At 47.4% G+C, this 26,989-nt stretch overlaps 1 pseudogene; it reads left to right on the plus strand.

Moving 5' to 3' along the window:
* Nucleotides 1-24,517: 24,517 nt before the first annotated feature.
* LOC117071078 lies at nucleotides 24,518-26,348 on the plus strand (annotated as a pseudogene).
* Nucleotides 26,349-26,989: the final 641 nt, after the last annotated feature.

Consider the following 26,989-nt stretch of genomic DNA (forward strand, 5'->3'; position numbering starts at 1 on the left):
CCCAGTCGCTCAGTCTGGAGTGCAGTGGTGCGATCATGGCTCACTGCAACCTCCACCTTTAGGGTCCAGGTGATTCTCCTGCCTCAGCCTCCCGAGTAGCTGGGATTACAGGCATGTGCCACCATGCCCGGCTAATTTTTATACGTTTAGTAGAGACAGGGTTTCACCATGTTGGCCAGGCTGCTCTTGAAGTCCTTGCCTCAAGTGATCCACCTGCCTTGGCCTTCCAAAGTGTTGGGATTACAGGCGTGAGCCACTACACCTGGCCCACAAGCATTTTTCTGACCCCTACTTACATTGTACCTGAAAACATCACATTATCCAAAACACATCACATGGCTGAGCCCAAAGCCAAAATCTGGGGCTATGCAAGTGGGCAGGACTGCAAAGTCACATGGCAGTGGGCCTGATAGGGAGGGGTGAAGGTTTGGAACCAATTGGGGCAGGAAAGGTGGGTGGTGGTACAGGTGAACTGAATTCTCATCAACCACGGCAGAAACCAGTAGATAAAGCCCTACAGGGTTGGTGGTGTAGTGGTACAACTTTACTACTTAGAGAAGCTGATCTACACTCAGAGTCAGAGGACTAGAAATTGAAACAGAGGTGTTTCCTTCTGAAGAGCAGTACTACACTAGGAGGGGGAAGTTAAGGTTTATAAACCTTTTATCTGTTTGAATTTTTTAACTATATAATTATTAAAATTTGGTGATTTTGTTTTATTTTGGTTTTTTGTTTTTGTGTGTGTGATTTTTTTTTAGACAGTCTCACTCTGTCGCCCAGGCTGGAGTGCAGTGACACGGTCTCAGCTCACTGCAACCTCCACCTCCTGGGTTCAAGCGATTCTTCTTTCCTTAGCGTCCCGATTAGCTGGGATTACAGGCATGCACCACTATACCCAGCTACTTTTTGTATTTTTAGTAGAGACAGGGTTTTACCATGTCGGCCAGTCTGGTCTTGAACTCCTGGCCTCAAGTGATCTGCCTGCCTCAGCCTCCCAAAGTGCTGGGATTATAGGGGTGAACCACCCCACTCGACCATTAAAGATGTTGTTTAATTTAAAATTTTAAAACAGACACTGTTCACTATGTACAATACAGCAGATCAAAGACACAAAAAAAAGCACAATCTTCTCCCTCAAGGGGTTCACAGTCTCATGAGGAAGATGAACTCTAAACAAAGAGCAGCAACACTGCACCCGAAGGAACACAGTGGACCTGCAGTGAAAAGGAGACGGGCACTCAGTCCCTAGGGATTGGTCAGGGAAGACAACCGAGGCAGGGACATTTGAACTCAGTCTTACAGTCCAGGAGTCCTGAGAACAGACTCTTTATCCTGCCCAAAATCTTTAGAAATGGAGAACCATTTGTTTAAGCCTATAGCTATCCTAGAAAGGAAAAAGGAGTGTCCTTGGTGGGTGAGTGTATTAGTCAGTTCTCACACTGCGATAAAGAAATACCTGAGACTGGGTAATCTATAAAGAAAAGAGGTTTAATTGGCTCATGGTTCTGCAGGCTGTACAGGAAGCATAGTGGCTTCTGCCTCTGGGAAGCCTTCAGGAAGCTTCCAATCATGGTGAAAGGTCAAGCAGAGGGAAAGGCACTTCAAACAGCCAGAGCAGGAAGAACAGAGATGGGGGCGGTGGGGGCGGTGGGGGCGGGGGCGGGGGCGGGTGCTACATACTTTTAAACCACCAGATCTTGTGAGAACTGTATCACTAATACAGCACCAAAAGGATGGTGCTAAATCATTTATGGTACAAAATGGGAAGAGAAGTGATATCATCAATAATTAATGGAATGAGAAAGGTTAAACTGGTAACAACTGAGGAACAAAAATGGTGATATAACTGGAGAAGGAGTGATATAACCAGATATAACCCACCCCCATGATCCAATCACCTCCCACCAGATCCCACCTCCAACACTGGGGATTACAATTTGGCATAAGATTTGAGCAGGAACGTAAGTCCAAACCAGATCAGTAGGTAACTATGGTAAGTAGCCAAAATGCAATGGGCATTCAAATGAGAAGACACCCACAGCCTGAAATGTGCTCAGAAAGCTGCTGCAACTTATGGGCATATACCCCAAAGAATGGAAAGCTGGAATTCAAAGAGATACTTGTTACACCTATGTTCATGGCAGTCTTACAATAGCCCGCAGGGTGGAAGAAAACTAAGTGTCCACCAACAGAAGAATGGATAAACCAAATGTGGTACATGCATACAATGGAATATTATTCAACTTAAAAAAGAAGGAAATTCTGGCACAGGCTACCACATGGATGAGCCTTCAAGACACGATGCTAAGTGAAATAAGCCAGTCACAAAAGGACAAATACTGTGTGATTTCACTTACTTGAAGTACCTAGAGTAGTCAAATTCATAAGACAGAAAGTAGAAGGTGGTTTCCAGAGGCCTGGAGAGGGGAACTGGGAGTTATCTTTTAATGGGAATGGAGTTTCAGTTGAGGAAGATGAAGAAGTTCCAGAGATGAACGATGGTAATGGTAGCAAAACAATGTCAACGTACTTAATACTACTGAACTGTATACTTTAAAACGGTTAAAATGGCAAATTTTATATTTATCCTGCCACAATATTTAAAAAGGGGGGGTGGGTAGAAACAAGCTATGAGGAAGCTGGGCGAGAGCTGTGGGGAGCCAGCAGCTGGGCAGCATGGCATGGGAGCAGGAGGGCACTGAGGACGTTTGTTCTCAGGGGTTAAAGTGGAACTTCCCAGGAGTAGCCCTGGACAAGTCAAAGCGCACCTCCCACTGAGTCAGGGAAGTGTGGGCCGCTCAACGGGAGAGGCAGGACAGTACAGCAAGATCTCATTCATGTAAGGGAGATAGAACACTAAACAAGACTCTATGCTCCCATAGGAACACTTATATTTCCTAGAAGAAGATCTGGAAGCATACTCCTGACTGTGGTTGTCATTGGGAAAAGGCTTGGAACTTGTAGTAAAGGAAAAGTTTAGCATTACCTGAATGTTTGGATTGTTTTACACCAAGACTATATTTGGGTATTCACATAAGAATAGCTTAAGTTTAAATGAGAAAAGTTGGCTAGGTGCGGTGGCTCACACCTGTAATCCCAGTGCTTTGGGAGGCCAAGGCAGGAGGATTCCTTGGGCAACATAGCGAGACCTCATCTCTACAAAAATAAAAAATAATCAGCCGGAGCTGTGATCCTGTGATCTCACCACTACACTCCAGCCTGGGTGACAGAGTGAGAGGCTGTCAAAAAAAAAAAAAAAGAGAGAGAGAGAGAGGTAGAAAGAGAAAAGGATGGTGCAATAGTTTCTTAGTCTTAACCAGACTCATTAACAAAAATAGTAGGGTCTATTTTGAACCAAAGGTTCAAGTTCTATTAGTTTTCATATACTTAAAAAAAAATCGGCCGGGCGTGGTGGCTCAAGCCTGTAATCCCAGCACTTTGGGAGGCCGAGATGGGCGGATCACGAGGTCAGGAGATGGAGACCATCCTGGCTAACACGGTGAAACCCCGTCTCTACTAAAAAAATACAAAAATCTAGCCGGGCGAGGTGGCGGGCGCCTGTAGTCCCAGCTACTCGGGAGGCTGAGACAGGAGAATGGCGTGAACCTGGGAGGCGGAGCTTGCAGTGAGCTGAGATCCGGCCACTGCACTCCAGCCTGGGCGGCAGAGCGAGACTCCATCTCAAAAAAAAAAAAAATAAATAAATAAATAAATAAAAATCCCTCAGAAACATCCCCTTGACACATCTTTGGGGAACATGGAATGTGGAGAATTGTTTCTGTTGCTCTCCCCCACTCCACCCCACCCCATGCCGACATTCTGCATCTCTGCACATCAGGGAGCCACCGGCCTTGTCAGCCTTCACCCTAGGCCCACACTGTCCCTGCTGCAGATCAGCAGCCAGTCTCCGCCTATGGGACCTCTCTCTTGTTGTGTTTGAGATGTTAAGATGTTGTGAGAAAAGTGTGGAACTAGGAGTCAGGGAAGCTTCAGTCCTGGCTCGGCCACTTACTTATTGTTCGAAGTTGGCTTTTTATTTAAATCTCTGTGTTTCTGTTTTCTTGCTTAGAAATTGTTACAATCTATGGCTATCATAAGGTTGATAGGAGAATACAGATATTTAAGATAGTCTGCATAGGCCAGGCATAGTGACTCATGCCTGTAATCTCAGCACTTCGGGGAGCTGAGGTAGGAGGATCTCTTGAGCCCGAGAGGCCAAGGCTACACTGAGCTGTGTTGGTGCTACCACACTCCAGCCTGGAGCCTGGGTGACAGAGCCAGACCTTATCTCAAGAAAAAAAAAAAAAAGACCTTTTGTCTTTGGGAAATAAATACTGAAGATTAGCTTCAAATGGACAGTGGTGTGGATGTGACACTTGCTTCTCTGACTAAGTTGTAAACTTATCCAAGGCATTGTCCACTGTGGCTCCCACCAAGATTTTAGGCTTATCTTCATAGGTGATCTTGCTTTGATGTGCTATGAAAGGCTGTCCCAGCAGATGGCAGAAGAGAACTGAGTCAGGAAAAAACAACCCGAATATTTCAGTGTGCACTGTAAACTGGGTAAAGCTTCTGCACCTTAATGTCCCTGCCGCAGTAGCTCTACACATCAACTTCACAATCGCTACTGAACTTCCCGAATAAAAGTGGGTCAGCAAAGGCATGAGGGTTACCACTCTATCCAGACACCATGTCACTGAGACTCACTTAGGAAGAACATTCATTTCCTGAGCACTTCCGTAGTACTGGAAACAGGAATGAATACAGAAAGTCCCTGTTCCCCCGGAGTTCACAGTCCAGCTGAGATCAAATAAGGACAGAACAATTTGCATTTTGCCGGGCCATCTTATAACAACAATAATTTCCTGAATGTTTTCAGGTTGCCTGCTTTAGCCATATGTTCTACATTGCCTGCTTCTCTCCAGCCCCAGCCTCAAGTCCAGCTCATCATCTCTGGCCTGGGCTACATCAACAACCTCCTAAGGGAGCTGCCTCTGCTCTTATCCACCTGCAGTTTATTCTCACCATATAGACAAGGTAATCTTTTAAAAATGCAAATACAATTACACAGCACACCATCTACTCAAAAGATACAATACAATACAAAGATGGCTTTGTATTGACCTCATAACAATACCCCTACCCTGAATCTTACTTACAAGGCTTTTTGTGATCCCTGTTTTTTTTCTTCTAACTTGTCTGACCCTCTCCTCTTGCAAGCAACTCAAGAGACTGACTTCCAGTTTCCCAAATGATTTTTATCCCCTCCTGGATTTGCCCAAATTGCTTTTCTCTCTACCTAGAATACCTTAAAACTAAAACTCCCTCCCTCCCATCTACCCATCCTCCTTAACTTGGCTAACTAGTATTTATTCTTCAGCTCTCAGGTTAGATGTCCTTTCTTTTGGGAAACTATCCCTGACAGTACAAGGCTGGGCTGAATAACCCTCCTGGGTACTCCAGAGCACCCTCTGCTTCCGTTCCCCTCGCATTTACCATATTTCTTCGTAATGAGTTTGCACGTCTTCCTGTCTACCGTAAGCTCCTAGCACATGAGGACTTCCTCTCACACAACAATGTATCCTCATATCTTGACACAGATCTTGGTACAGAGCAGCACTCAATCAAAACTTATCTAGTAAATGAATAAATATATCATAAAACACACTGATACCATCAAATAAGTCATAAAATTCTTGGGGTATAATGTCTTAGGAGAGCAGATCATTCTGTGTGTATCAGCCATATCCCTTTTTTTTTTTTGAGACAGAGTCTCACTTTGTCACCCAGGCTGGTATAATCTCAGCTCACTGCAACCTCCGACTCCTGGGTTCAAGCAATTCTCCTGCCTCAACCTCCCAAGTAGCTGGAACTACAGGCGCCCACCACCACGCCCAGCTAATTTTTGTATTTTTAGTAGAGACTGGGTTTCACCGTACTGGCCAGGCTGGACTTGAACTCCTGACCTCAGGTGATCCACGGGCCTCAGCCTCCCGAAGTGCTGGGATTACAGGTGTGAACCACCATGCCTGACCAGCCATATCCCTTTTCATCAAGATGTTGTCAACCACGTGTTCTCAAGTTGTGATCAGGCACGGTGGCTCACAACTGTAACCTCAGCACTTTGGAAGGTCAAGGCAGGAGGATTGCTTGACATCAGGAGTTCAAGAACAGCCTGGGCAACATAGGTAGATGCCGTCTCTACAAAAATAATTTTTAAATATTGGCTGGGCATGGTGGCGCACACCTGTGGGGTCCCAGCTACTCAGGAAGCTGAGGCGGGAGAATCATCTGAGCCCAGGAGGTCGAGGCTGCAGTGACCCGTGATTGCGCCACTGCACTCCAACCTGAGCGACAGAGCAAGACCCTGTCTCAAAACAAAACAAAACAAAACAAACAAACAAACAAGTCCTTGTTGTTTTACGCAAATAGGCTTTGAACTTGGAGCAAGTCACCTAGTCAATCTTGTCATCCACAGCAAAGGAGTTCTGAAACAAACAAACGAAAGCAGTTTTTATTTTTCACAGTGTTTCTTGTGTCATCTCAGATGGTTCAAATGAAAAGTCTTTAATGAAGGGACTATTCACAGAGTTTCTAGACTGTATAAGGTAACAAACAAGGTATGGTAGGACACCTAGAGACTAGCAGTGCTGAGAAGCTATTACCACCCTCCCTGCTTCCAGGGCCTATTGGGACAAGGGAAGGAAACACTTATCAGAGCCCAGTGAGTAAGAGTCGTGCCTAGGATGCAGCTACAGCCAGATATAGCATGCCAAAGCAGAAAGAGAGCTGGGAAGAGCTACCCTGAACTCTGTTGAATCCCACCCTCCCATCGTCCCACAGAGCCTCCCACTGGCTAAACCCGAAAGCCAGCTGGGAAGAAAGCCTGGACAGTGCAGTCCACTGGACTCAGCAGAGCAGGGCAGAGCATGAAACTGGGAGGAGCCTGGCGCGGTGGCTCAAGCCTGTAATCCTAGCACTTTGGGAGGCTGAGACGGGCGGATCACGAGGTCAGGAGATCGAGACCATCCTGGCTAACACGGTGAAACCCCGTCTCTACTAAAAATACAAAAAAAAAACTAGCCGGGTGAGGTGGCGGGCCCCTGTAGTCCCAGCTACTCCGGAGGCTGAGGCAGGAGAATGGCGTAAACCCGGGAGGTGGAGCTTGCAGTGAGCTGAGATCCGGCCACTGCACTCCAGTCCGGGCGACAGAGCAAGACTCCGTCTCAAAAAAAAAAAAAAAGAAAGAAAGAAAGAAACTGGGAGGGACCCTAGGTGCACAAATAACCAGCATCTCACTTCAGCCAGCACCTGTGAAAGCAGGACTGCATCATCTCTATGTCCTTAGAAAAATGTAATTAAGAAATAGAAAATACAGAGATTTAATTATTAAATACTTTAAATGCACAGAAAAATCCAGAAATAAATGTAACAGACACCCATTTGTGGTCAATCCAGATGTAACACAGTAATTTTTAGTTATATGTTGTTTAAAAGTTATTTTTTGTTTTTTAAGGAAAAAACTTGCAGATACAGTTAAGATCACTCTCATAGGCCAGGTGCGGTGACTCATGCCTGTAATCCCAGCACTTAGGGAGGCCGAGGCAGGCAGATCACTTGAGGTCAGGAGTTCGAGACCAATCTGGCCAACATGGTGAAATCCAGTCTCCACTAAAAACAGAAAATACAAAAATTAGCCAGGAGTGGTGGCATATACAAAGGCCCGGATCCCCATATTTCCTTCTTGCCCTTTTCTTTATATTTCTGAGACAGAGTCTCACCCACTCTCCTGGAGTGTGATGGTGCGATCTCAGCTCAGTGCAGCCTCCGCCTCCTGGGTTCAAGTGATTCTCATGCCTCAGCCCTCCAGAGTAGCTGAGATTACAGACATGTACCCTCATGCCTGGCTAATTTTTTTGAATTTTTAGTAGAGACAGGGTTTTGCCATGTTGCCCTGGCTGGTCTCAAACTCCTGGCCCCAAGTGATCCACCTGCCTCAGCATCCCAATATGCTGGGATTACAGGTGAGCGCCAGCAAGCCCAGCCCCTTGCTGTTTTTACACCTTCTCTATATCCGTAGTGTTTCCCATGTAAGTTTTTTTTTTTTATTTCTCATTTTTATTACCATGTAAGTTTTCTACTCCAGGAGTGCAGGCCTGTGATTGCAGCATCCTGAGTAGAGCTGATAATCCCAGTTACTCGGGAGACTGAAGCACAAGAATCATTTGAACCTGGGAGGTGGAGGTTGCAGTGAGCTGAGATTGTGCCTCTGCACTCCAGCCAGAGTGATGGTGTGAGACCCTGTCTCAAAAAAACAGCAATTACTTTCATGTCTCTCTCCCATTCCTCCTGTCTCTCATCTTCTCCGGAGATAAACACTAGCATTAGGTCGGTGTGTATTCTTCCATCTATAATTTGGCTACATATATTTGTATCTATAAACAATATATAACACTGTTTTATGTCATTTTTTAAATTTACAAACTGGTCCCATACTATGATATCCTTTTGCATCTTATTTTATAAACTCAGTACAATGTTTCTGAGACTTGTGTGTATTGATACGTATAGATCTGATTAGTTTGTTTTGACTTCTATATGGTTTTCTATTTCATAATACCTATATTCCCTGTGATTTGTGTATTTCTACTTATACTTTTTGCTTCCTAGCCCTTTTTTGGAAAAGGGAGGGTATCATGCTTTCTTTATTCCCTCTATTTTCCCATAACCATTTAGGAAGTTATAGATTTTTTTTTTCTTATCTTTAATTTTAGAATGGAAGTGCTGGCTCACACCTGTAAACCCAGCACTTTGGGAGGCTGAGGTGGGCAGATGGTTTGAGCCCAGGAGTTCGAGACCAGTCTGGGCAACATGACAAAATCCCATCTCTACAAAAATTACAAAAATTAGCTGGGTGTGATGATGCACACCTGTAGTCCCAGCTCCTCAAGAGGCTGAGGCAGGAGGATCAACCTTACAGGCTACAATGAGGCAAGATCTCACCACTGCACTCCAGTCTAGACAACAGAACAAGACCTTGTCTCTAAAAAAATAAATAAATAAATAATAACACAAATGTAAAAATAAAAAATAATCTCAAAATTTTAACATGCATGGATGACAAAGAAAATATTAGGATATTATAATGTTTTAGCTCTGCAGCTGGGCGCAGTGGCTCACAACTGTAATTCCAGAAGTTTGGGAGGCTGAGGCAGGTGGATCATTTGACGTCAGGAGTTCAAGATCAGCCCGACCAACATGACCAAAACCCCATCTCCATTAAAAATGGAAAAAATTAGCTGGGCATGGTGGTGGGCGCCTGTAATCCCAGATACTCGGGAGGCTGAGGCAGGAGAATCACTTAAACCCAGGAGGCAGAGGTGGCAGTGAGCGGAGATTGCACCACTGCACTCCAGCCTAGGTGACAGAGCGAGACTCCATCTGAAAAAAATAAATAAATATATAAAAAAGAATATTTTAGCTCTGGATTATCCTCTCCTATCTTCCATGTTATTGTTGTCTAGAATTTTAGTTCTGCTTCTTTAACCTCAACATGTAATCATTTTAAAATTTATTTTTAGTCGAAGTTTTAGCAAATAAATGAACAAGGTAGGCTGCACACTGAGGGAGGCAGACTCCTGTGAAGGAGGCAAGAGAGAATTTTGGAACATTCCAAATGCTCAGCTCAGGGGTAGGTTGGTTCCAAATGGACTCGAGGCTGGTGGAGGTGGCATTTGAGGCTGGCTTGAAGATTAAAGTTGGTAACGTTCAACCACATGAGGAGTTGGGAAGGCAGGGGGAGTGGTGAGGTCATGGCCAGCATTATGAACTCAAAGAGCACCTTTCAGGAGTGCAGGAAGCCTGGGGTGGGGCAGGGCCTGGGGGTACATGGGGCTAGGAGACGACCTCCTTTGGCTGTGATTTGGCATTTCCTCCATATCTAACTTGCCTGCAGAGAAGCAGGGTAGATGGAACCAGATCCTGCTGGGGATGAGCATGTCAGGTAGTGGGGACACTGAGACAGAGCACCCTGGCTGCTGTTAGAAAGCTGTTCAGTCATCACACTTGACCCCAGTCGGTCAGTCAGGTCTGTCCAGGTGCTGTGATTCACCTTGCCGGCCCAGGGGAGACACTGAGTGGTACTGTGCGGGACACAGGTGTAGAGGAGTCCTGCAGTTGAGTATTCGGCTTTTTATCTGCCAATGATGCAGTTGATTAGGGGTCCACAGCCTGTTTCCTAATGCTCTGAGATTCTGTGCCCAGCCCAGGTCCCTCTGTTCTGGAAACAAAGGCCTGGATCCCCATATTTCCCTCTTGCTGTTTTCTTTATGTTTCTGAGACAGACTCTCGCCCACTCTCCTGGAGTGCGATGGTGCGATCTCAGCTCAGCGCAACCTCTGCCTCCTGGGTTCAAGTGATTCTCATGCCTCAGCTCTCCAGAGTAGCTGAGATTACAGACATGTACCCTCATGTCCAGCTAATTTTTTTGAATTTTTAGTAGAGACAGGGTTTTGCCATATTGCCCAGGCTGGTCTCAAACTCCTGGCCCCAAGTGATCCATCTGCCTCGGCCTCCCAATGTGCTGGGATTAGAGGTAAGCACTACCACGCCCAGACCCTTACTGTTTTTATTCTTTCTCTATATCCGTAAGTGTTTCCCATGTAAGTTTTTTTTTAATTTCTTATTTTTATTACCATGTAAGTTTTCTACTCCAGGAATGCAGGCCTGTGATTGCAGCATCCTGAGTAGAGCTATAACATTTCCAGAAGTAGGGAATAATGGAGAGAGAAAAAATAATGGGATGGGACCATTTTGTGGAGAGTAGGCTTTTTTTTTTTTTAGCTCCATCCTTAACTACAAGACTTAAAATTGTGAAATAACTTGGTTGCTCAGAAAATAATCATGCTATATGTGTGGAAAAGTCCTCAGAAAAATAGTTTTTTAGCTGGGTGCGGTAGTCCAAGCACTTTGGGAGGATGAGGCGAGCAGATCACCTCAGGTGAGGAGTTTGAGACCAGCCTGGTAAACATGGCAAAACGCTGTCTCTACTAAAAACACAAAAATCAGCCACGCGTGGTGGCACATGCACCTGTAATCCCAGCAACTTGGGAGGCTGAGGCAGGAGAATCACTTGAACCCAGGAGGCGGGGAGCCAAAATTGTGCCACTACTCTCCAGCCTGGGCAAAAAGAGCAAAACTCCATCTGAAAAAAAAAAAAAGTGAAAAGGGATACCAAAAAGATGAGAGAATGAAGTAGGGAAAATATTTGTATAATGTCAATGTGAGGGAGGCCATCCTAAGTTTAACATGGAAATCAGAAACCAAAAAGGAAAGATTGGAAACGTAATCACAAAAAGATTTCTTTATGACGCAAAAATCTCAGAAACAAAATTCATAAGCAAATGATAAATCGGGAGAATTCAATGTATGTCAGACAGAGGGTTAATATCAGTACAAATCAATAGGAAAAAGACATCTTCCCAATAGGAGTGGGCACAGGGCATGGGTATATAACTTAAAAACAAGTAGAAATGACCAGTAAATATATGAAACCATTCATAACCATGAGAGTAATAAAAGAAATGCGGCCAGCTGCGGTGGCTCCTGACTGTAATCCTAGCACTTTGGGAGGCCAAGGTGGGAGGATCACTTGAAGCCTGGAGTCTAATGCCAGCTTGGGCAACAAAACAAAAGCCTATATCTACAAAAAAAAAAAAAAAATTTTTTTTTGAAACAGTCTCACTCTGTTGCCCAGGCTGGAGTGCACTGGCACAATCACAGCTCACTGCAACCTTTGCCTCCCAGGCTCAAGTGATCCTCCTAACTCAGCTTCCCAAGTATCTGGGACTACAGATGCATGCCATCATGCCAAGCTAATTTTTGTATTTTTAGTAGAAATAGGATATCTCCATGTTGCCCATGCTGGTCTTGAACTCCTGGAATCAAGCAAGCCACCCCACTTGGCCTCCCCAAGTGTTGGGATTATAGGTGTAAGCCACTGTGCCCAGCCCTCAAAAAAAAAAAAAAAAAAAAATTTAATTAGCTGGGCATTGTGTTGCACACCTGTAGTCCCAGCTACTCCAGAGGCTGAGGAAGGAGGATGGCTTGAGTCCAGGCTGCAGTGAGCCGAGATTGCACCACTGTACTCCAGCCTGGGTGACAGAGCGAGACCCTGTCTTAGAAAGAGAAGAAGAGGAAGAAGAGGGAAAAGAGGAGAAGAAGGAGGAGGAGGAGGAGAAACAGAAAGAGGAGGAGGAGGAGAAGAAGAAAGAGGAGGAGGAGAAGAAGAAGGAAGAGGAGGAGGAGGAGGAAAAAGAAGGAGGAGGAAGAGGAGGAGATGCAACTAAAGCCATAAGAGGAGGAGGAAGAGGAGGAGGGTGAGGGAGGGAGAAGTAGGGGGAGAATGGGAGGGAGGAGGAGGAGAAAATGTAACAGAAGGAAATGCAACTAAAGCCACAGGAGGAAGAAGGAGGAGGTGGGAGGAAGGAGGAGAAGGAAATCCAACTAAAACCACAGGAGGAGGAAGGAGGAGGAGGGGAAAGGAAGAAAAGAGGAGGAGGAAATGCAACTAAAACCACAGGAGGAGGAAGGAGGAGGGGAGAGGAAGGAGGAGGAGGAGGAGGAGGAGAAGAATGAGAAATGCAACTAAAACCACAGGAGGAGGAAGGAGGAGGGGAGAGGAAGGAGGAGGAGGAGGGAGGAGGAGAAGAATGAGAAATGCAACTAAAACCACAAGATACCTCTTTTTGCCTGCTGAATCGGCAGAGATCAGAAAGATATGGTCATAATGACAGCTGGACAGGGGAGAGTTTAAGTAAACAGACACTCATCCACTGCTGGGGCTGTAAATTGGAACAACTGTTCTGTAGGGCCACAGCCCTAAAAATGTCCCATCTGTTTGCACCAGAAATTTTATTTCTAGAAATGGATCCTGAAGAAATAATCCAATGTGCAAAATGAATGCATCAATATGCATTGCAGTGGCACTCATACATGGAATATGGAAATTGCCTAAATGTTCACCCAAGAATCCAAACAACTTTCCTCTTGCTCACCCATCAGTCACCTAAGTCCTTCAGGCAAGTGTTAAAAAACAAAGCACCTGTGATTTAGCTTAAGGAGCCCATCCCAGCCTTTCCCGGGCTTAAGCCTCGCTTTGCCCTGTTGTGCTGCTTAGGCAGGGCCAGATTGAGCTCTTTGCAGTGGAGCAGGGTGTCCCATCCAGGACCGGAGAAGTGGGCAGCTGCTGAGGATGTAACTTGTGCTTTGTTTTTTGGTGTCCAGGAAGAATAGAAAGCATTTTCTGTCTCCCTAGGGACCTGTTTTTTTTTTCTCTAAAATCTGGCTTCTTACCACTCTTGGGCCCTCAGAGCCTGACATGGTTGGCTCCACCCCTCACCTCCTCACCACCTAGGAAGCCTCTTCTAAGTTCCAGTCACCCAGGCCTTCTTTCAAGTCTTCAAACTCATCATGCCTCCTCTGGCCGTGCAGTCTTTGCAGATACTATTCCCTTTGCCCAAAACACTCCTCCCTTCCTCTTCTGCCTGGTTACTTCTGAGCTTGGACTTTTCTGTCTCAGGAAGCTCTTCCTTGGCCTAAGGTTTTATAGGCTCCTTTGCTCTGCATCCCATTTGCAATTTTTACCTTAATTTATGCAACTGTTTGGTTTCCATCTCTCTCTCCCAAGATTCTCAGCACCATGTGGCAGGACCATGTATCAGCTGTAGCCCCAGTGTCCACAGGGCGTGTGATGCATGACCCCAGCCTGGGGTGACACAGCTGAAAGGGGCGGAGTGGTGCTGGCCTGAGTTCCTCCACTACCTTCCTTGGTCCTCCCGCTCTCCAACCCCAGGGGTAGGTCCTCTGTCTCTTACTTTTGTCTTGTCCACTCTGAACTCTGGGATCCCAAGAGTTGAGTTCTGTATTTTCACCTGTGATCAACATTTTCCTCTCTGACCCTCATCTCCTTAACTGTAGTTTGGAGAGAATAGTAACCACCTCACAAGGTTGTGGTGACAATTAAATGAATTAATATGTTAAGGGCTTATCACGGTGCCTGGCACATAATAAGCACTCAATTAATGTTATCTGTTAGTATTGCTATTGCTGTTATTGTTACCACAAAGCAGGAACAAACAACAGAGTATGGCTGGCAATGTGGGGGCATGGGATAATGCAGTGGTATATGTTATGAGTTGAACGGTGGCCCCCCAAAAATATATGTCCATTTCCTAACCCCGATACCCTGTGAATCTGGCATTACTGTAGATGTAATCAAGGATCTCAAGATAAGATTATCTGAGTGGGACCTGAATCCAGCAAGTATCTTTATAAGAGACAGAAAAAAAGACCTCTTGAAGACAGAGGCAGAGGCGGGAGCAATGCAGCCGTGAGCCAAGGAATGTCTGGGGCCCGCAGGAACTGGAAGAGGCAAGGAGGGGCTCTGCCACAGCACATTTCGAGGAAACGTGGCCCTGCCAGCACCTTGCTGTCAGACTTCTGGCCTCTAGCACTATGAGCAAATTTCTGGCATTTTAAGCCAACAAGGTGTTTCAATTTGTTACAGCAGCCACAGGAAAGTCACCTTCAGAGCAAAATGTTGCTGTCTAAAAATGTCCCTGGACCAGGACAGTTGACCCATTAGCCATACCTCAGGGAAGTGGGCGGGGGGAGGGGTAGTGGCCCAGCACTGCCCTGTGTTGGTGCTACAGAGGGGCTCAGGCCTGAGGACCTTCTGGAGGCCAGGCGCTGGAGGTGCCCTCTTCACTGTGGAGGCCTCAGCAAGTTCCTTCCCCTCTGTAGGCCTCACCCCTACTCCCCACTTGATGTTTTACGTGTCTCTGTGAGTCTCAGGGATAAAACACCCCCATGTGACCAACTCCTCTGAGGTCAGATCTGGCAAAGCCAGGAGCAGCCTCTGGGGTGAAGTGGATGCTTGCCCGCCGCTCCCTGCACTGCCCGGGACTTCAGGGCCAGCAGTTTCTGAGGGGGCTGCCCTCCCACACCTCCTCATTCCCACTCTAACCACACATGCGTGGTTATGGGCATGCGTGTGGGTGGGGCTGGGGAGGCAGGAGCAGCTGTTTGAGTGACACCAAGAACAACTTTGTGAACATGGACACTCCAGCTGAAAGGAAACACAGGTTCATTGAGTCCAGTGCTCTCATCGTACAGCTGGAAAACCAAGGTCCGGAGAGAAGAGGGACTAAGATTATACCTTGATCAGCACTTAAGCTGAGCTGGGAACCCAGGCTCCCTGTCCGCCCCTAGGAAGTATGTGTTTACAAAGTGCATGCTTGGGATAAGGCTGCCCTATGTGTGGGTTGAAGGGTTGCTATGAGCCTATTCATGCAATAGTTTGTGTCTGACAGCTCTGTGTGTTCATTTGGGTTCACCTTGTGGGGATTATGTTTAACCTGATGGTTAAGCCTTGAAAGCTGAGGAAGAGGAGGAAGAGGAAAGGGGGGATGGGTGAGGAAGGAGTTCTCAGCTGAGCAGGGTCAGGAAAGGAGCCTGGAGGACTACTCCTCAGTAGATGGGCAAGCTCTGTTCTCTTGTGGAGACTTTTAGTTCTTCCCGTTGGGAAATTATTCTAGGCTCCTAACATGCCTCAGACCACAGATCTAACACATACCTACAAGAGCACTCCAAGCAGAGTAGCACCAACTCCCTCCCACCCTGGTGAGCACTGCCAGGTCAGCACTGTGGGGCGAGTGCTCAGAGCCCCAGACCAGGTGAAGGACCAGCATCTGCCGGACGATGGACTCAAGTGTGCAGACATGGTGCTAGGCCCTATAAGTTCAGTAAAGGAAGTAAGGAAAAAATAATTTACCATTTATTTTTAAGTTTTTTTTTTTCTTTTCTTTTTTTTGAGATGAAGCCTTGCTCTGTCACCCAGGCTGCAGTGCAGTGGCGTGATCTCGGCTCACTGCGACCTCTACCTCCTGAGTTCAAGCAGTTCTCCTGTCTCAGCCTCTGGAGTAGCTGGGATTACAGGTGCCCACCATGCCTGGCTAATTTTTGTATTTTTAGTAGAGGTGGGGTTTCACCATGTTGGCCAGGCTGGTCTCAGACTCCTGATCTCGGCCTCCCAAAGTGCTGGGATTACAGGCATGAACCACTGCACCCAGGATAATTTATCATTTCAGTGTGTTGAGACTCCAACCCTGTGGGAAACTGCCTGATATGAAAACCTTTTCAGAAAACTGGCAAATGTATACAGATCTTCATGGCCTAAGTAATTTTCTGACAAGGAGTGAAAACGCAGCATGTAGTTTGGGTGAGGAAAGAGGAGGCAGGCTTGAAGCAGGACCTTCAGGAAGGGGAGAGGGAATGCCTGACATTAAAGAGAGGGAGGATTGTGCCTGGGAAGTACAGTGGTGAGTGCCAGGGGCCCAGGCCCTGGAGCCCTCAGCCTGCTCCATAGTCTGTGATCTCCCTTGGAGCTGTGAAAGCCTTTACTGGTCTCCACAGTGAGCCAGCTTTTTAAAAATGGACACATTGGCCGGGCGCGGTGGCTCAAGCCTGTAATCCCAGCACTTTGGGAGGCCGAGACGGGCGGATCACGAGGTCAGAAGATCGAGACCATCCTGGCTAACACGGTGAAACCCCGTCTCTACTAAAAAAAAATACAAAAAATTAGCCGGGCGAGATGGCGGGCGCCTGTAGTCCCAGCTACTCGGGAGGCTGAGGCGAGAGAATGGCATAAACCCGGGAGGCGGAGCTTGCAATGAGCTGAGATCCGGCCACTGCACTCCCGCCTGGGCGACAGAGCGAGACTCCGTCTCAAAAAAAAAAAAATAAAATAAAATAAAATAAAATAAAAATGGACACATTGTCATTGTACATAAAATGGGTACAATTTGATGTTTCAATACATATGTGCTTCGTAATGATCAAATCAGGGAGATAGCACATTTATCCCCTCATGCATGAATCATTTCATATATGCAACGAACTACTATTCAGCCATAAAAAGAACAAAATCCTGTCATTTGGAACCACATGGATGAACCTGGAGGACACCACGTTGAGTGAAATAATCCAGGCACGCATAGACAAATAGCCCACAATCTCACTCGTATGTGGAGTCTTAAAAAAAAAAAAAGTAAACTCAGGTCTGGGCAAGATGGTTCACACCTGTAATCCCAGCATTTTCGGAGGCCAAGACAGGAGGATCACTTGAGGTCAGGAGTTCAAGACCAACGTGGCCAACATGGCGAAACCCCATCTCTACTAAAAATACAAAAGTTAACTGGGCATGGTGGCACGTATCTGTAATTCCAGCTACTCGGGAGGCTGAGGAAGGAGAGTCACTTGAACCCGGAGGCAGAGATTTCAGTGAGCTGAGATCGCGCCACTACACTCCAGCCTGGACAACAGACCGCGTCTCAAAATTAATTAATTAATTAATTAAATAAAAATAATTTTTAAAAAGTGAAGTCAAGAACCACCGGAGCATTCAGTGGTACCCCGTGCAGTAAAGCAGCTGTCACATACCCTTCCCTGTGGCTTGACCTGTGCTCCCTCCCCTATTCCAGGATGTTTTTCCAGGAACAACTCCTTTTATCATTTGGTTCTGTCTCGTTTCTCGGGAGGCTGTCCTGGAGTGGATTCTCAGTCACTGTCTACACTATGTGTAGCTCCCCTCTTAGACTGGGTGAGGGAGGGACAGAGAGAGAGAGAGGAAGAAGCAAAACAGACTCCCAGCAGTGAGACCTTTTTCTATACAGGTTTTATGTATTTGAGTCAGGGAGATTTCTTTTCTAATTGCGGTGAAATATATGAAACATAAAACTTACTACTTCAACCATTTTCAAGTGTACGATTCAGCGGCATTAAGTACACTCACAGTGCTGTGTAACCATCACCACTAATCATTGCAGGACCTTTTCATCACTCCAGAAGAAACCCCACACCCATGAAGCAGCCACTTCCAATTCTGCACCTTCCCCAGGCACCGCTTGCCACTCATCTGCTTTCTGTCTCTGTGGATTTGCCTGCATGTCAAGATGTTTGATCTTTATGTTCCACTTAAAATGCAAATAACCATAGGAGAACCCATAATCTATACTTTCAATTCCATTAATTTCAACAACACCCACTCTCCACTCACCTCCATAGTTTAGAAATTACTGTTATTATAATTTCAGAGAGAGGGTCCTGCTCTGTCACCCAGGCTGGAGTGCAGTGGCTCAATCACAGCTCACTGCAGCCCTGAAGTCCTGGGCTCAAACGATCCCCCTGCCTCAGCCTCCCAAGTAGCTGAGACTACAGATGTGCACCACCATGCCTGGCTAGTTTTTTGATTTTTTATAGAGACAGGGTCTCAAATTGCTGCCCAGGCTTGTCTCAAGCTCCTGGTCTCAAACAATCCTCCCACCTCAGAACCTAAAGTGTTTGGATTACAGGCGTGAGCCAATGAGCCCAGCTAGGAATAATGGAATCCCTATGTGTTATGGGGAAAACACTAGCATGGAAGTTCAGAGACCAGAGTTCTAGCTCATTCTGTCCAAAGTTACGTGCTCTCTTATGGATGAGGGTCCCTGACTTGCTTTAGGCCTTAACATCCCCATCCTGAGGCATGGAAGGTAGACTCGGCTAATCAATTCCAGGGCCCTCTGCAGCTCTGACCCTCTAATGCCATAGCAGCAGTCCCCTGACCTGGCAGAGCACAGGGTGGGTGGGACCTGCAGGACTGGGTGCCAGAGGAAGCCAGGCCTGGGGACGGGGGCAGCACTGGGGAGGGCTCAGACTTGGCCTGCCTACCCCACCACTAGGCCTGGGGCCAGCCCTGACCGCATGAGCTTCCTGGCTGGTTCAAAGCCCCAGGCAGACTCTGCAGGTGGGATGTGGCAGTCCCCATCATAATGCCTGCTCTGGGGTGAGCCTCCTGGAGGCCTCAAGCAGAGGCCTTCCTGGGCAGGCTGAGGCAGGACAGGGCAGGCCTGGGGGCACAGGAAGGAAGGGACAGAGGTTGGAACAGGGCAGCTGCAGAGTGGGATTGCAAGGTCCTCAACCCAGAGGCTCCCTAGGACCCACTTGCCCCAGCTCTTGAGAGCCTGGTTCTGAGGTCTGCCAGGACTGGGACTCAGCGCTGCCCATGGAAACAGGCGTGTCAGGGAAGAAAACCATAACCAAATATTTGTAGTCACCTCTCTCCTCCCTTCTGGAAAGAGAGGGTCCCTGGCTTGTGAGCTCTTGGCCTCCTGGACATTATTGTGTAGTGAAGGGAGAAAGGTTGAGACGCAGAGTTGGAGAAACTAAGAGAGGCTAAACTGGTTCATTTGAGGAAAGATGGGGGATCCCGGGAGGGGAGAAGTGGACACCCTGGGGAACCAGGGGGCTTCCCAGGTGGTCCAAGAAGAGGGGGGTGGGATACAGAAAGTCAGAACACGGTTTTGAGTTTTGGAGACAAGAGAAAAGAGGGAAGGATTTGGACAACTATGGAGAGGTCTGGGCTGGGGAGAAAAATGTTTAGAGATTTGGAAGATAGTGTGTCGTGCGATCTATTGTGAAAACACCTTCTTCACATCCCTAAAAAAACCACCACCGATGATTCATGATACAATTCAGTCAGTGCTTTTGCAGAGGGACTGGTGTCTTTTTAAAATAATAATAATGCATTGGCTTGGCTCCATTTGAATTAGTAGAGACAGACATCTTAAGCAGGTTTTATCAGTGTTCCATTAGCTAAATATTGGGTTTCCTATTTTGTGGCTTGCCTTAAACTGTTCTGTAGGCCCTTCCACACTGGAAGGCACCTCAGAAATCACCTCTTTGGCCTGCAGCTCCATGTCCCCAAACTCTGGGCTTTCCTAAATGAGTGGCCTCATTGGGAAGATAATACAGCATCCCTCATCCGAAAATCCAAAATCTGAAATGCTTCAAAATCCAAAACTGTTTGAGTGTCGATATGTTTGAAGGCCAGGTTCAAAGGAAATGCTCATTGGAGCATTTTGGATTTCAGATTTTCAAATTCCAAAATCTGAAAAAATCCAAAATCCGAAATACTTCTTTAATTTAACCTGTAATAGACATTGGGTCCTGACCTTCCAGCCGAGGCAGCAAGCAGTCAATAAAGGCTCACACGCACCCGTCCTGCCCCTCACCCTCCCACTGGCTTGTGCCTCGCCCCCCAGCCTCCTTTGCATCTGCTGGGAAGGGGACACAATGCTCCTGCCTTGCCTTCCTGGATCTCCAGCCACTGTGGCAATTACAGGATTCCATCCAGGGAAAGTGTTACAGGTAGAGATACTCGGTACTCTCCATAGAGAAGGTTCCAGCAATGGCATAGCAGCCCCAGGAGGGTGTGTAACTATCTCCACTCCTCTAGCTCTGGTCCCTGCCTCTTAGGGAGCTGCTCAGCACTGCCCTCAGAGTGAGAGGTGGAGCAGGTCCCAACCTCAGACTCAGGTACCTGCTTCTCCTTCTCCCCCATGACCTCCCTGTAGCCTCTGACCTCACTGTGAAATAAGAGTGTTAATGTCTCCTTCAGTGGCCTGTTGGGAGGTCAGAGAGAATGGATACAAAGTGCTGCACACAAAACCCCAGCACTGGGAGGTACCCCATCCATGGCACCTTGAATCCCAGTCCAGAATGCAGGGCATGAGGAATTTCATCTTAAATTCCTTGATTTTAAATGCAACACTTGAGTTTCTGAACTCAAGGCCCCTTTCCTGGGCAGTCAGGTGTGCCTCAGTTCTGTGTTCTATGTGAAGTCAGGGGATTGGGGTGTGGAGAGACACCTCAGTAATCCTTCCACCTCGGTCACCACTGAGACATCCCTCTTTTCTAGCCATTGTTTCTGTTCCATGGCAGGCCTGGGATCACCCAAACACACCACACTGCTGCTGCAGGTGGCAGGAAATGTCATGGGAGAGGGTCAGGGTCCCCCTGCAGCCCCCCACCTCCTCTCTCTGTCCTTCCCCTCTACTACATCCTCCCCAGCAGCAGTGAAGTTTGGAGCTGCTGCTGGCTACAATGAGGGGGAAGGGTAGGGAGGAGAAAAAAACCTAAGTTAACATCTCAGCTGGACATGGTGGCTCACGCCTGTAATACCAGCACTTTGGGAGGCCTAAGTGGATGGATCACCTGAGCTCAGGAGTTTGTGACCAGCCTGGCCAACATGGTGAAACCCCGTATCTACTAAAAATAAAAAAAAAAAATTAGCCAGGCATGGTGGCGGGCGCCTGTCATCCCAGCTACTAGGGAGGCTAAGGCAGGAGAATCGCTTGAACCTGGGAGGTAGAGGTTGCAGTGAGCTGAGATCATGCCACTGCACTCTAGCCTGGGCAACAGAGCAAGACTCTATTTCAGAACAAAAAATAAGTAAATAGATAAACTAAAAATGAAAAATAACAGGAAGATGGGACAGCTTTGTGTACTACACATCCCGAAAATGGACTGACCTCAAGAGGCAGAGATTCAAGCTCTCTAGCCTACATGGAAAACATACAGGAGAAAAAAGAAGAAAAAGAAAAAATATATAAATATAAATAAATGAAAATAACACTTCTCCCTGATTACAAAGGAAATCACGTTCTTTTGTAATCATTTGGATGAAAAAATATAAAGAAAAATCTTTAATTTTGACACTCAAAACATACTGGTTTGTTGCTTTTTACACTTTTGTATGCATATAAACATTTTAAAAAGTAGAATCATAATATATAGTCTTTTGTCACTTACTATTTTGGGCAGGTTTCTATGGCAGAAATATATCCTGGCATCATCATTTGTAATAGCTGGCTGTATATTAAGTGAATCATTGCCACCCCAGAGGTGAAATTTCTTCTATATACTTTTTTTTTTTTGAGATGGAGTCTTGCTCTTTTGCCCCGGGCTGGAGTGCAGTGGCCAGATCTCAGCTCACTGCAAGCTCCGCCTCCCAGGTTTTACCCCATTCTCCTGCCTCAGCCTCTGGAGTAGCTGGGACTACAGGCGCCCGCCACCTCGCCCGGCTAGTTTTTTGTATTTTTAGTAGAGACGGGGTTTCACCATGTTAGCCAGGATGGTCTCGATCTCCTGACCTCGTGATCCGCCCGTCTCGGCCTCCCAAAGTGCTGGGATTACAGGCTTGAGCCACCGCGCCCGGCCTCTTCTATATACATTTTTAATAGACTTGAGCAAGCATTTTTGGACTTGCTCCAAAATTTTGGAATTCATAGAAGAAGAATTTCTGGAGGAAAATAACATAAAACAGTTTGTGTTTTTAATAGAAACGTTCAAATTATCCTGCAGGAAAATTGGTTGAGTTTATACTCCCACCAACAGGGACAGAGCTCCAGGTTCCCCTTCCATTTGTCCTCTTTGCTGGCCTTTAAGCAGAAAATCTCATTGTTTTCATGACATTTCTTTGATTTCTAGTACTTTTGAATCTTTTTCATATGCTCATTGGCCATTTTTATTCTTGGAGGAAGTTCCCTTGTCTCCATTGCCCATTTTCTGTTAGAAATCATTCGTTTTTTTCTGAGTAATTTTTTTTTTCTTTGAGGCAGAGTTTTGCTCTTGTTGCCCAGGCTGGAGTGCAATGGCACCATCTCAGCTCACCACAGCCTCTGCTTCCTGGGTTCAAGGTGGAAAAAATTCAAAACTTAAATTTCCTGTTGAATGCAATTTGAAAATACAGCCAATGATTCCACTTTTCTTCTCTAGCAAGTTTGGACATTCTGATCTACTTGGTGTTTTATTATAGAACTCCTAGAGTGCCTGAGTCTTAGACTGTGAAGATCCTTTTCTAAAACTTTACATGTAAGAGAATTTACATGTAAGAGAATTTAAATGATATTGGATGAGATCAGGCTGTATGAGAACTGATACCTGTAAATATACATTTGAGATGAAATCTCCGATTGCCACTCGTTTTCTTATTTAACTCATAAAAATAAAACACTTTGGATGGAGGGTAGGAGTAGGAAGGAGATTTATGTGTTTTAATTGCATGTCATGGTTTCATATCAAGGCAGAACATATGGTATCCCTGGCTTTGGACCTACAGAAGGAAACATACCTGCTGTATGCCAGAGGTTCTTGAACACCTGGAGGGACTACTGCAGCCCTGGGGTGGTGGGAGCCCCATCCAGTTGGGACCATGACCTAGGGATCATGCCGGATACAGGGAGGCTCTAGCCAAGAGCTGAAATATTTGAGTCCTTGTTCTGCTCCTGCCATAGAATCCCCTAAAGACTGCTAAAAATCTACAAATTGAGGTCCTGCCATAGACCTGGGGAATCAGAATCTCAAGGTTAGGGTTTAAAATTTTTTTTCTTAAAGCATCATGGATGAAAATCATTATTTTATAGATTACATTTATATGGCTGGCTCACGAGTCTGTTTATTTCCTTCTGAGGTTCAAGCCAACACTTTCACTATTTCCTGGTAATAATAGAGAGTTGTGTGTTTTTTTTGTTGTTGTTGTTGTTTTTTTAGATGAGGTCTCGCTCTGTGACCTAAGCTGGAGTTTGGTGTTGCTATCTCAGCTCACTGCAACCTCCACCTCCCAGACTCAAGTCATTCTCCTGCCTCAGCCTCTCAAGTAGCTGGGACCACAGGTGCATGCCACTGCACCTGGATAATTTTTGTATCTGTAGGGACGGGGCTTTTCCATGTTGCCCAGGCTGGTCTGGAACTCCTAAGCTCAAGGAATCCACCTGCCTCAGCCTCCCAAAATTTTGGGATTACAGGCATGAGCCACCATACCCGGCCTGAGATCTCTTTAAAATTATTTCATTTTTGTTTCTAAAGCAAAGCAATTTGACAGAGATCTTTATTGACTGAGTCATACATTGAGCCTAGCCCTAGCACTTTTAAAGGCACTGTGTGGAACGGTCCAGGCTCTCCAGATTGAAACTTCTCCAGCTTTACCATCCAGTTGTCTAGCTGCTGCAAAGCCCCAGATGCTAACCAGGAGTTACAGCAGGCCATGGAAGAGCGGGCACAGCTGGAAGCATACCTGGGGCACATGAGACTTTGCAGAGGGAGGGACATGGAAGGATGATGACCCCAGGTGGCCAGGAGTAGGTGAGGACTAGTGACAGCCCTTCCTAACTTCTGTGTCGATTGTTTCAGGTGAAGGAGTGGCTGCAGTATCAACAAATGGAGAGATGAGTACGCTGAGTATCTCCATGGAGAGCATGCCATGTGTGGCAGAGGATGCAGGAGATGTTGGAGCAGGTGAGACCTGACCCTTCAGGCCCTGCCTTAGAGAGGTTGCTTGATCGTTCTGAGCATCTGTGCAATGGGAGGAACACAGCCAGAGGTGGTCATGGGTCTGGGCTTTGTGGAGGTGTGGGCAGAGAGGAAGATGGTAGCCTGTCCAGCCACCAGCCCCTCTCTCCAGGGCCCTTTCCCCCTGTGCTTTGGGCAGGTTCGCACATTGAAGGAGAAGAAGCATGACATGCATCACGTACAGGAGCTGTAGACAAGCTTGGCCAAACTGAAGAACCAGATGAGTGAGCTGGGGCTGGGGTGACCTTGAAGCAGGACCGGCATCAGAGGGCTGTGGGGGCGGCTTAGAATGCCCCAAGGAGGTGGGTGCATGGAAGGGCTTTGAGGCAGAGGGAGAGAGGTCTGTGCCAGAAGACGGCAAGTCTTGTCATCTCCATGAGCCTCAGTGTCCCCATCAGCAAAGAGGGAGGAGTGCCCGTTGACAGCCACCCACAGTGCTATCTGAAAGTGGCTTGGAAGATTGGCTACCATCGGGAGCAAGGAATCATTAGCAGGGAGGCCAAGTTTGGGGAGCCTGAGAGGAACTGTGCACCAAGAGGAGGATTTTTTGAGAATCCAGAGGCCCTTATTGTCTGCTTCCTTTCTAAGCTGAACCCCTACACCTGGAGCCCCCAACAGGACCCTCAGAGGTGGAGCAGCAGCTACAAGCCGAGGTCAAGCACCTGCGGAAGGAGCTGGAGAGTCTGGCAGGACAGCTCCAAGCCCAGGTGGAAACCAATGAGGGCTTGAGTCACCTGAACCAGAAGCAGGAGGAGATGCTGTGGGAGCGGAAACCCAAGCTCTGGGAGCAGCAGGGGGAGGCCTGCCGGTCCTCTGTGCAGAACGCCCACACCACCATCAGCCACGTGCTCTCCCACAATCACCAACTCGAGGAGCAGCTGGCCGAGCTGAAGCAGATGGTAACTCCCACCCCATCCAAGAAGGGCACCAGTCTCTGGGGAAGGGAGGTGCGAGGACAGAGGCAGCTGCAGCCTGGGAGACAGGTGACCCTAGCACCCTCCAGGGCAATGCCGTGACTGTTTCTTGCTTCCTGCCCTCTGAATTTTAGAGGTTGGTAGTCCTGGGTTCCTCCCAGGTCTCGACATCATCATCCCAGCTGGAGCCATGGAGCCCCCAGTCACAGGGAAAGAGACAGTGGTATAAGAGCCTCCTTAGATTCAAACTGAATTCCAGCCTCGGCTCCACTGTTCACCATTGAACTACCTTGCATCTCCAAGTCTTGGTCTTAAGTCTTTAAGTCTTCCACTTAAAAAGGAAGTGAGCTTTTTCCTCGCAGAGGTGCTGAGGATTAAATGAGATAATACATGGAAATATCAGGCATGCAGCACACTTAGCAAATGGTGGTTGTCTCCCTCTGCTTTTCCTCCAGTCTGTGGCCTACAGTTTAAATGGAGAGAAAAGGGTGTGAGATTTGAGGCTAGGGAAGGAGGCATGGGGCTCTAGGCAAGTAGGGGCAGTCACTTAGGCCTGGAGCAAGGGGCCAGGGACCTGGGCAGGCCACAGAGCCCCACAGTGCCCTCTCTACCCTATTAATGGGCCCAGAATTTGGAAGCCAGCCATCAGCTGCCCTCATGCCTAGGGTCTTCCTACAGGTGGAGCTGAAGAGCCAAGAGGCTCAGAGTCTGCAGCAGCAGCAAGACCAGTACCTGGGTCACCTGCAGCAGTACATGGCTGTCTTTCAGCAGTTGACCTCCAAGAAGGAGGCACTGCAAAGGTAGTTACTGCTGCAGACCTTGCTCATGGATCAGCTGCAGCAGCAGGAAGCTTAGGGCAAAACAGTGGCCGAGATGGCCCGCCAAGAGCTGCAGGAGACTCAGGCGAGGGAGTTACTGAGGGCAGGGCCCCAAGGGGGACAACCTGGCAACCTCCGTGCTTTCTCACTCTCTTTCCTGGTCCCTTAGGAGCGCCTGGAAACTAACAGCCAGCAGAAACAGCAGCTACAGGCCTGTAGATGAGCATCATGGCTCTCCCTGGGGAAGGTACGGGAGACCACTCAGAGGAAGAGGCGAGAGCCCCAGGAGGAAAGGGGGACTGTTAGCAGCATAGGATTGAGGAGTTGGAAGAGACCTTTAAGACAGCTGGTCATTATGCCTACCGGTGTCCGCACTAAGTTTGGTATCAATATGGTGACCTCCTGGGAGCAGGGGGCCATCAGATTGCCTAAGGAAGGGAGAACTGGCCCAGCTCAGAAAGGGACCAGGTCAGAACTCCCACACTGATGGCTAGTGGGACTGTGCCTGGGCCACATAGCGAGACCTTGGCTCTTAGAAAAAAAAAAAATGAAAATAGAGAACAGCTACTCATTCCTATCTGGGAAGGGGCTGGCCCAGGGTTACACAGTGAGGGTGGGGACAGAGGTGGGCCCACTGTACCTCCCCTGTTGGGTTGTCTGAGGACCCCTCTAGCCACCCCCCACAGGAGATGGACTGGGCAGTAAGGAGGAGAAGAAGGTGCCTCAGCCCATGCCGAGCATCTTGGAGGACCTGGAGAGCTGGAAGGCCAGGGTGAGCCTGACTCCCACTGCCCCACCTTTGCTGCCTCCCTCTGTGGTCCCTCCCAGACCCCCTTTTGCTCTTTATTTCCTGCCCTCTGGTTTCTCTGGACCCTTGTGCCTTCCCTGGGAGCCAGTGGTCAGACATCATTTCACCTGTGACCCACAGATGCACCCTCTGAGGCCCCAAAGGAAGAGCTCCTGTCCCCCTCCCTGCCACATTTGTCCTGTGTATCCCCCTACAAGAATGCACACGCCTTGCCTGCAGGT

Source organism: Trachypithecus francoisi, unplaced genomic scaffold (genome assembly GCF_009764315.1).
Source record: "Trachypithecus francoisi isolate TF-2019V2 unplaced genomic scaffold, Tfra_2.0 Lachesis_group3, whole genome shotgun sequence".
Taxonomy (NCBI): domain Eukaryota; kingdom Metazoa; phylum Chordata; class Mammalia; order Primates; family Cercopithecidae; genus Trachypithecus; species Trachypithecus francoisi.